We start from the raw sequence: 10,800 nt of genomic DNA, 5'->3' as shown, positions 1-10,800 counted from the left end.
GAGAAGTAGAATGGCAAAGGATTTCTCTCTAGAGTAGACTGGTTTACTGCTCTAGTGCAGTAAATCTGCTCTAGTTTCCTGACTAATATGAGCTGGTACAAAATCTTTAAGATGGTGCAAAAATTATGGAATAGGCTGTTTGGAGGTATGCTTTCCAACACCCAGCACTTAATGGTTAGCTTGTGGCCTGAAACACGAGGGTTTATATGTTTTCCCATGTTAACTATAAATGTACCCATTCTCTATATGTTGGAATATTATAAAACTCTTGGCCTCGATACCATGAAGTAATGGGTTCTATAAATTACTTATGCAGGAGTTTGGAGGGAAGGAGAACAACAAAAGTAAAGCTCATTTTTCATTTTTTTGCATTGAATACAATAATAAAGACTAGTCAGAGTACATGAGTTAATGGAGTATAGGAAAGTTATCTTATCTTTCATCCCCTTTTTCACACTATAGCCTCTTCATGAGGCAGCCTTATCATATCACCTTAGCCCTTCATTGTTATGCTCTGGATCCTCTTCTGTCTCTTATAACAGAATAAGCAGAAGTGTACTTTATCCAGGTGAAGGTACACCACTGACTGATATTCATTTTCTCTTTAGTTTTAGCAAAGGACTGTACTGAAACTCCACCTACTCAATAGCTTTCTCAAAGAATCTGCCTCCAAAACTGTAACAAGGCAAGTGAGAACCTCCTTTTTTGCAGAACAAAAATACAGGCGTTTCCTCCATATTCCTATACTTGGATCAAATATAATTGCTCTAGAATAGCTTACTTTATTTGTGGAATGGTGCCTAACTTTGCCATTGCTTTTGAGGCATCATAAAAGTTAGTGGCAAATAGCTTTGAACAAAATAGGCAAGAGAACTGCTAAGAAGATGAAATGCAAACAAATGGTGGGAAGTAGCAGAATTGTCAAATTATAGTTTGCTTTCCAAAGAATGTCTTATGCTAGTTGACTTCCTAGCTCTTTTCCCCAGGCAGAATCCAAACTCCGTCTTCTGTAAATGGCAGTCAAGATTCCTGCCAGTGGCTGATACATGAGAAGATAATCAAGATGCCAGTTAGTGCTGTCAGACAAATGATAAAATTGCCAGGAACCAAAAAGTGCTTTGTTATTTTCTTCCTTTCTGACTTGCATCCTGGAATCACATACACTCCTTCTTAAGAGTGATCTTGAACTGGTCTATTTGCCCCTAGTAAGACAAACTACTTTCCTACTCAGACTTTCTTCATGTCCAGAAAAACTTCAGTTTGATAGGAACTTCCTGGCTAGTGTGTTGAAAAGTTGGTATTTCAGCTGTCTTAGGTAGTTTCTTAGGTAGGTTTCAGCTGTCTTTGTTACCCAGGACTTAATACCCATCTTGTTATCTTAGTCTTCCTTTTTGTCAGGTAACTCATGGATGTGTTAAGCAAAAAGTATTATAGGAATGCTGAAACCAAACACCTTTTGTTTTGCTTCCTGAGGCAAGAAGGAAACAGCTGAATGCAAAGGTGCTGACAGGTTTCTCCTCCCGTATAGTTCTTCCAGTCTTCTTGGAGCTTTTTACAATTTTCATTTCCTTTTCTGTGCTTTATCATCATAATATCTCCCTAACCATATAAACACATTTCTCCTTCCTGTAGTGGTATTGTCTGATTTGGGTATCACTAGTTTGTATGCTTAGTAGTCCTGTTCCGTAAGGCACAGCAAGCTAACTAATGTTTTTTCCAACTGTTGAAGATTTCAAATGGGAAAACTGGCTGTTTGCAGGAAGGGAGTGACTGAGTATGAAAAATTCTAGTTCTAGATTGCAAGGGCAGAGGAAAAAACTCCACTAATACAAACTAAAAGTATTGCCTTTCTAGCTTCTAGTATTAATATAATGTGCTTAAGTGGGACATTTACAAAATTTGCTGTTACATTAAATGTGTATTGTGCTTTAAGTAGCCAACAAATTACACTGTTACACTGTGCCTCTTGGAAAAATAATTTGCATGTTCTATTGAGATTTTGGAACTTGCTGCTTGTTTTCATGAGAAAATGTTTAAGCCTGTTCTGTATCCATACCAGCATCTGTTGTGATGCTGAATATCAGAGCCCAAGGCATGTTTTATTGTATTTTTGCTTGTCAGTACCTTCATGACTTCATTATAGTTTCTAGGAGATGATATGCGTATGGTGTATTTTTGCTATCACACATACAATGTAGGACATTGGTATGATATAAGAGTGCTCAGTTGTCTGGTTATGTTGATTTTGTCTCCTCCAATAATAGTGACTACATTTTCTTTTTTGGGTCTTGATGCTAGTGCAAAGCAGACCAGTCTGTGCACTTCGTGCTGGATGCATGAGATCCAGTTAATCACAATTCAATCACGATCTGCTTTATATACTGAAACAGTACATCTTGAACTATAGAAAAGTAAAATTCTTTTTCTTTAAGCTAATCCAAAGGCTCTTTTTCTTAAAAGATAGAGGTAGTAATATTTGAAATATCACTTATCCAAAAGTTTTACTCAGTACTCTCAAATACAACTACCACATAAATAATAATACATTAAATAAACTCAATTGTGAAGAATTGTGTCTCTGAAGTTTTGGATCTAATAGGCATTTATCGTCAGGTGGATGGCATCAATCTGCCTTAGGAAGCTTAAACTCCTAGCTATATTTAGTTTCATTCTTTTAGAATGAAACTAAACAGTGATTAATAAAATGGGTGTGGCCATATGTCAACATTATTTTAGGTTTACTTTAATAAGATTATTTTTGGAAAACTGTATGAGGGCTCCGTTTTCATCTCTGGAGTACCCAAGACTATAAATTGTAAGTATTACTGTAAATCATATAAACTGCACTGTAAAAAGAAACTAATCAGCTACATTGTCTCAACAAAAATGTGCTTGCGTTAGTATCTCTGGCATGTGCAAACTTGTACAAACTTATTTGTACATCAAGTGTTTGTTTTGTAGAGCTTTGATATATATTTGAGTATCGTATAACATGTTGCTCAATAAAATAGCTTTTAGATTTCTTCTTCTTTGCACAAAATGGAGGTGAACATTGAGCTGTTAAAATGCAAACATGCTGCATTCCCCATTTCAAGATATTCCTCCCTGCCTCTTTCTCATTAGTATATAATGTAAAAATAGTCTTGGAGCAGATAAGATCTGCTTAAGCGTGGTACCACGTGGAAAGCTGTATCTGTGGTAAAAATAAGAGATTTGATTGAATCCTTTCCACTCAGCCCTAATTTAACCATTTGATAGCAAATTTTTCAGGAAGTCTTAGTTTGTGACTGTATCATGACATTACTTGTCTATCTGTCTTTCCTGCTGAAAAGAGGCAGCCTTAGTTGAATGTATTTGATGCTCTATGGGAAGAGTATACTTGAGGGAAAACCTGGGTAACAGAGGGAGTCAGCAGTTTATGGGATGCACCTTTGAGTCCTGAGTTTGTTCATTTTCTGGTAGTGTTGGCAAGTCATTGATGTTAAAGATTTTGTTTGAAGTTACATCCCTGATTTACTCCCTTTTTCCAGCTGATTTTTTTTACAGGCGTACCTTTACCACTCTGGAGATGCATGCTCAGTGCACTTGAGTGCAAGTCCTTTGCTAATGGTGCTGTGGGCCAGTACATGCCCCTTTGTCTTCATGCTTGCAATCAAGTTTGTAAAGGGTGTGGTTGATCTGATTCCTTCTGATTTTTGTCTGTAGCAAGAGTCAGAGCTCCCTGTTTGAGTCACAGTTTCTCAGTTAGTGTATTTCCACTACATTGTAAATGGTTAGTACCTAATGTTGAGTAGTTATAATTAGTCAAGTTGTCTGAAATAGCTTGTCTGGAGCCTTTTCCTTAGAAGTAATAAGTATTCAGATGCATCCAGACTTCAAATAATCTTCCTCCTTCAGGCCAGTAATGTGTTTCTAGTCATGGCATTCAACTTACCTTGTTTGAACAAAGGACTTTAAAAAGACAAATGCAGCATCTGCAGACCTTTTCTGTCTTGGACACATAAGTTCCCTGAATTTTGCGCAAAGGTCAGTACATCTTATCTGATCCTGGGGACTCTGCACCTGACAGCTACCTTCATGGCAGGGGTAGAAACAGGAAACCAGGAGTCCCCACCCTTAGGAGTTGGACAGGGCTATCTGAATGCCCAGCCCTACAACATCCGCTAGTACTGATCTGCCATTTAAAGAGGCCTACTGCATCAATTCCAAGGAAAAAAATGCTACTAGAACCACACATGCAAATCCATCTTTTTCCTTTTATAGGTTCATTTTTAAATTGTATTTTTGATCAGTCCTTGAGAAATAAAGTAACACTGCAGTGTTTAATTGCATCATAGGCTTTTACTGTAATGAACCTCGTCATTCTAATTGAATGACTTTGTCATGTTTGCTTACAGTGATGTCTTCCTCTTTGTTTGTAGAACACTTGAATATTACAAAAATTCAACATTCAATTTTAGCATCCATATGGAACCAAACCAAAACAAAGCATTGTCAAAAAACACTGTTTTTATGTCTGATCCAGTCACGTTTGGTTCCTACCAGCCTCTTCCTTATTTTGAGCCATGTTGATTTTTAATCCAGTGGCACTTCCCTAATATACTGATATATGCATGAGTTTTGCCCCTTTGTTTCCTGCACCTGTCAGTTGAGCTGATTTTTGTAGACCAAATAATTGAAGTTAAAATACTATGTACAGATGTATTTATATTTGCTTTACTTTACAGCTAGTTCTGTGAGTTCTGATTGAGATATATACATCTACCCACTCTTTGACTGTGATATCAAAAACAATTAATCATGACTTAGAACATAGTTTAAAAGTAGTTATATTAATTAAATAATAAATGCCCGCAGAATTGCCCCATGATACCATAAATATCCCACTTGGATATTTGGAAGGGTAATAGTTCTGCGTCTTGGGTCTCCAGATCTGCTTTTGAACCACATAGCATAGTTATGTAGCTGGCAATACAAATATAATGAAAAAGATGCTATATTTGGTATAGCTTTAGAGTCTAAACAAGTGTGGTGTTCAATCTTATAGCCCATGGGCTGGATTCAGATCTTGAAATGGCCAGATCTAGCTCACAGCATGGTGGACCAGTGGTAACCAGCTTGGCCCAGTGGGTCCCTTTCTCTGCCCTACCCTGTGCCTCTGACCCCTTCCACAGCCCTTCATGTTTTGCTCTCTTCCTCTCTCCCTCCCCTCCCTCTGATACTGCCAACCATTTCCCTCTTCTTTTACTCACTTCCCCCTCCACCTTCCCTTGCAGAGGAGAATGGTGGCCTGTGGTACAGCCAGGTTGCTAACATTCAGTCCAGTGCTCTGAAACGTTGAGATGCACTAGTCTAAACCAGGGATACTTGACCTCTGGCCCACAGGCCAGATCCAGGCCGTGGTGCTGTGACATCTGGCCTGTGAGGCTGCCCATGGGTCCAGAAATTTAGTGGCAGGAGAGTGGTGGCACTGCTCCTTCACCATCAAATTCCAGACCCATGGAGAGCCCCAGATCCTGTGCTTTAGGACTAGGGACTGACATTGCACGTAAACTGGTTTAAGTGATCAGAAGCTTGTTTAAACCTGTAACAGAACAGATGTTCAGTGCACATAAACCCATTTGAAAATGACTGAAACCGGTTTGAGATAAACCCGGTTGAATGTAGTATCAGACTTAACTAATTTGGGGCATACTGGTTTATGGAATGTCTGTCCCAGACCCCTTGCTAGTCTAAGTTATATCAGAGTCCATCAGCATCCCGGCATGTTCTCTGGGCTAGGCAGGGCTCTCTGTTCCAGAGAGCTGGGCTGGCCCCTCCCCCTGCTCCCTGGCTGGAGCTCTAGCAGATACTTGCAGGCACAGCAGCATCTGTGTGGCTTCCCCTGCCCCCTCCCCCCCTTCACTGCTCAAGCTGGAATCCCTCCCTCCTCTCTCCCACAGCACGGACCGTAGCTAGCATGTGGTATGCTAGCTAAAGCTGAGAGGTGTCTGTGTAAGGCAGACAGGACAAAGGCAGACAGAACGGTGTCTGCTTAGGGCTTTTTGGAACTAATCAACAGGTAGCTGGTCATGTCCCTCTGTTCCTTCCTTGGAAAAAGCTGTTTATGAAGAGTTTGAGCTAATGAGAGAGGCTTTGTTTTCTGATAGGGTCCTCAATGCTGATAACAGAGCTGACAAATACTCTGTTATCAAGGAGAGAGAGGGACCCCCTCCCTAATCAGAGCGTCCTGCCAGGGTTGGCCATGCCCCCCTCAGCTCAGCACTGTGGAACAGAAGGAAGGACTGCTCTAGCGCCCCCTGGCTTCAGCCTGAGCCACTGCAGGCATGTGCCTGCATTTCTTCAAGCCAGAGAGGATGTCTGTATGCTTACAAACTGATTTGACCTAGGCAAGTTAGACTAACCTGCAAAGATTGAATCAGTTCAGGCTCAGACTTTTTGAGTGTCTGTCCCTAGCCTAGATCAGCACCCAATCCTAGTGCATAGGGCTGGGTGGGAATGATGTTGGGCTCCAGGGCTCAGTCTCTGCATGCCTCCAGGGACCAGGAGTGGGGGGCACTAGGCCCTCAGGACCCCAGCCCAGCAAGCTGGAATGGGAGGGGCCTGTGCCAGGTCTGTGGGAACCAATTCTGGTGGTAGAGGATGGCATTGGGCCCCTGAAGACCAGTCCAGGCACACAGGGGCAGGAGGAGGTGGTGCTTGGTCACAGGGCCCACTCAGGGCAAGGAAAGGGGTGGTGCTGAGGCCAGGGCTCAATCCAGCCAATGGACCAGCCCCACCCCATCCCACTTGTGTCCCATAGAGCCAAAACGTTAAGCACCGCTGGTCTTAACCTATAATTCCATCTCTGATAGACAAGATAGTTGTTATCTGAGACTCCTTCCAGCAAACCTGTGGCACAAACATTGACGTACATTGCAAACATCTCCAAGGAAATATTGTCAAGTGTTAACTTTCTAATCTTTGTCCTTGTACATAGTCCTGTGCACCACTGGTTGCCTGATTATATGGCTCTTTTTATTTGCTTTAAGACTTTATATCTTTCTCTTGTTTTTGTGGTAATCAAGTGGTATTCTCATTTGTCAGTATTTTGTTATGCATTAGCTGTATTGGTTAGACCTTGCATTGTGATATAGGTGTTCTGAGTCTCACTGTGTCAACGAGAGTAAGGCTTTCTATTGGTAATTTCCTGATTTGCTCTTGTACCTTCTCAAAATTAAAGTTTCAACATTTACTATACACTAGTCCTCCAGTACATTAGCAGACTTGGAACAAGTACTGCGTTTATCATGCATACTGTTTTTCCAAAAATCTACCCTTCAGTATTGGGATGCATGTCTTAAGTGTGGAAGCTGATTTTCCTTCCCTAGAATAGAAGCATGGAAAGGTAATGCTACAAGATGGCCTCCAGCTTCTCTGTCTGGCAGCAAGCAGCAATTATGCTATCCAACATTAACTCTTACCCAGCCAAAACCTGTTTCATACTTGAGAGTGTCTGGGAAAAGATTAACACTGTATGCTACCCGTCTTGCTTGTTGCCTGAGAGAGAAGCTGGCAGCTATCTTGCAACACTGCTTCTCCATGCAAAAGCTAAATCTAGGTTGTGACTGGAAAAATCTTTTTTTCCTACATTCTGCCTTCCAAAACAAGGCATGTGTCTTATTTGGGGATGTATGGTATGCAGTGTTTTTCCTTGCAAATCAGTAAACCCATTCTTAAGTGCTTTCAAAACCCTATAATATAACATGCAGCACAAAATCTTGTCCTTTGCATACAAAAAGCTTTTAGCACAAGATTGCTCCATAAAATAGAACCAGTTTTGATCTTAGCTTCTATCACCTTGATGGTATATATGTGGTAGCTAAATATTTCACTTTTTGAAATTTCAAAATACCACCCACAATTTACAGACTAAAGATAGCATTAATCTTGGTTCAGAATCTGTTTACACCTGGGAAGTGAAAGCCTTCATAAGAGAGTATCTAAAATTTTATACTGAATTAATAATGGACTAACTCCTGTAATGAGAAGGGACAGAGACAGACTTTTGGGCTTTGTGTGCCCTTCATCAGGTCCAAAATCTTATTTGCTCTCTCTCTCAACTGTGCAAGTTGGTTGAATAACAGGTATCCTGCTTCTTTTATCCCTGGAGCATCACTGATAAAACAGCACTACTCAGACATAAAGTTAGATTTGAGACTTAATGATAGATCCATTGAGCAAGAGTTGCAATGCATCAGGTTTGTTTAGGCAGGGAAAATCTGTTCTTGGACATTATAAAGCTGGAATCTGAAATAGCTGATCATTTTATGGGGGAAAAACTGTTGTGGGCATCAAAACAACAGAACTGAAAATCTGGTCAATATGTAGGTGGTGTAGAAATGAACACGGTGACTTTTTTGTGGGGTGGGGGGGGGTTAAGTGTGCTAAGGCCATATTTAGATGAGATACTCCTCATCTTGTGCTCTGTATCAGCCATAGAACCATAAGCTTTCTATTGTGGATTTTAGAAGTTATCTATATTTTAAAAAGCTCAAATTTGTTTTGAAAATATTCTCTTCAAATTCCAAAAGATGGTGGAAACTTTTGCAGATTCTTATTTAAGACAGCTGTGAGTTATATGAAGATGGGGTTGGTTACAAGTCAGACCAAAGCACAGAAGACAATGATAAAAACTGGTTTCTTTGCTGTCGCGCACAGAAAATATTGCAGAAAGCCAAATCCTGATATGGACAGTTTGAGAGCCAAATCCTGATATGGGCAGTTTCACTGAGATCAAAGCATGTAGAACTGTAGGCACATATTTCATGAAATAAGTAATTGCCATTGTGAGTAAGGTTTCTGGCAAAACCTCTCAACGGTAATCAAAGAAAAAGCTAAAAATGCTATGATGGATTTTGACCCCTTGTGTCTCAACCTCCTCAGGGATTGCAAATTTGAAGTAGTAAAAAGTTCTGCCTTTGTGAGCAAAGGACCAGAAAAACTGTTTTTAAAGCGCCCCTTGGGTGTCAGATTCACCAGGCTACAGCAACCAAGCTTTGCATGTTTTTAATACCTTGAAACATTTGATTGACAGTGATGCAATATAAATTCACTTTTCTACTCTTCAACTTTACACAGATAGTCTCAGATTGGTGCAGCTATCACATTTTAAATTACTTAAATTAATTTTAAAGCAAGGACAAACTTTAGATCATTTGATTCAGACATTTAATAATAGAGGAATAAATGTGAGATCCAGGTACAATAATACAAAACAGAAAAACAGTGCAGAGACAGAACCAGAACAGAACAGCAACAATATTTCATTTTAATTTCACTGAGAGAATGAAATCACAGTTTGAAACTAGACAGGCCTGTTTACTTTCTCAGACAATGAAATTTGAAGTCTGTGGATGAATGATTAATAACAAGCCACTTATTTCTTATCAAGCCTCTGGACTCTCCTTTGATATCTGTTAACATTGACCTGGAATTTTAGAAATTTCTTTAATATGCATCCTTCTGCCTTAAGGTTTTCCAAATGTTTAGGGTCAATGCTATAAAGAGGGGTGGGGAAAGGAAATACAATTTAACTTATTCAGCAATTTTATTTTCTTTTGTGTGTTTAAAGTGTCCATTTTATCCACTGCCCTCTACATATATCTGTAGTGGAGCAAGGGGTTGCTATAGCAGAGTTGGTTTAAAGCTGAAAATTTAGTTGTAGTAGCTCCGAAGGCTGTGGGCGTATGAACTAAGTTGGGGTGTAAAGCTCTTTTATAAGCTGTAATGCTGTCACTTCTGTGATTTTCATTTGGTTCATGAGTCGTATTGTCCAAATTTCAAATCTAAACGCATACTTCTTTGCCATTCATCTGAATCTCCAGCCCAAACTTTTCTTTTCATTTCCTTTCTTAAATTACTGTGGTGGCTGGTCTCTGCCATACTGTTTATTCAGTTAATACAAGATTTAGTTATCTTTGTGAGCGCTAGCTGTGTAATAGGTAGTGAGATATGGAAGCCTGTATCAAGGGCTGAACTATGGAGCTGTATTGATGAAAGCACAGTATGACAAAAGGCAAACAAAAGGCAAGGAGCCTGTAGTTAAATTCATAAGTTTACCTTGGTGACACTGAGACTAGTGTAGATTAACGGTGAATTTTAGTAACAAAATTTCAAGAATATTTTCAGCAACTGTGAAGGTTGTAAAATGTTCCCTTTTAAGCTAGAATTCTAAGAGATGTCAAAAAACTGCACATCTTCCCTCCCAAATGCACCTTTTATGTGCTGCTTAAGAATTCCCAGATAAATCATTTAGAATAAGCAAACTTAAATTAAGGGATTGAATCCACACAAACTAGAACACTCATTGCTAATATTGACAGCTGTAGTGCCCACTGAACTACCCTTGAAAACAGTTTGTTTGCTAGTGTAACCAGGACAAAACTATTCATAGCAGCACTGGAAAGTTGAGACTTGCTGAGAATGAGTGAATGCTTTCAGTTTTGGTTTTCCTTGTGTCATTTAAACTCTTCTATTCCAGTTCAGGGGGCAGACTGACCATCCTTGTCAGAGAAGTTTCAGTTTCCTCTTGCATACCAGACCCTATTGTTAATCCCACTATTGGGATTACCTTTAAAAATTATTATATATATTTCATATAAGAAGGGGAGACTACCACTAGATCATATTTGAATTATTTGTAATTGTTTGATCAGGGGTGTCAAATTGTGTGTTGTAGGAAGTAAGGGGCATGGCCTGTCACAGAATTTGAGTCCCTGGTTCCTGGTGGACATGGCCATCAGTGGCCTTGGCAAGTGA

Source organism: Gavialis gangeticus, unplaced genomic scaffold (assembly GCF_001723915.1).
Source record: "Gavialis gangeticus isolate Ggan-Ray unplaced genomic scaffold, GavGan_comp1, whole genome shotgun sequence".
NCBI lineage: Eukaryota > Metazoa > Chordata > Crocodylia > Gavialidae > Gavialis > Gavialis gangeticus.
Note: the sequence above shows the minus strand (reverse complement) of the source record.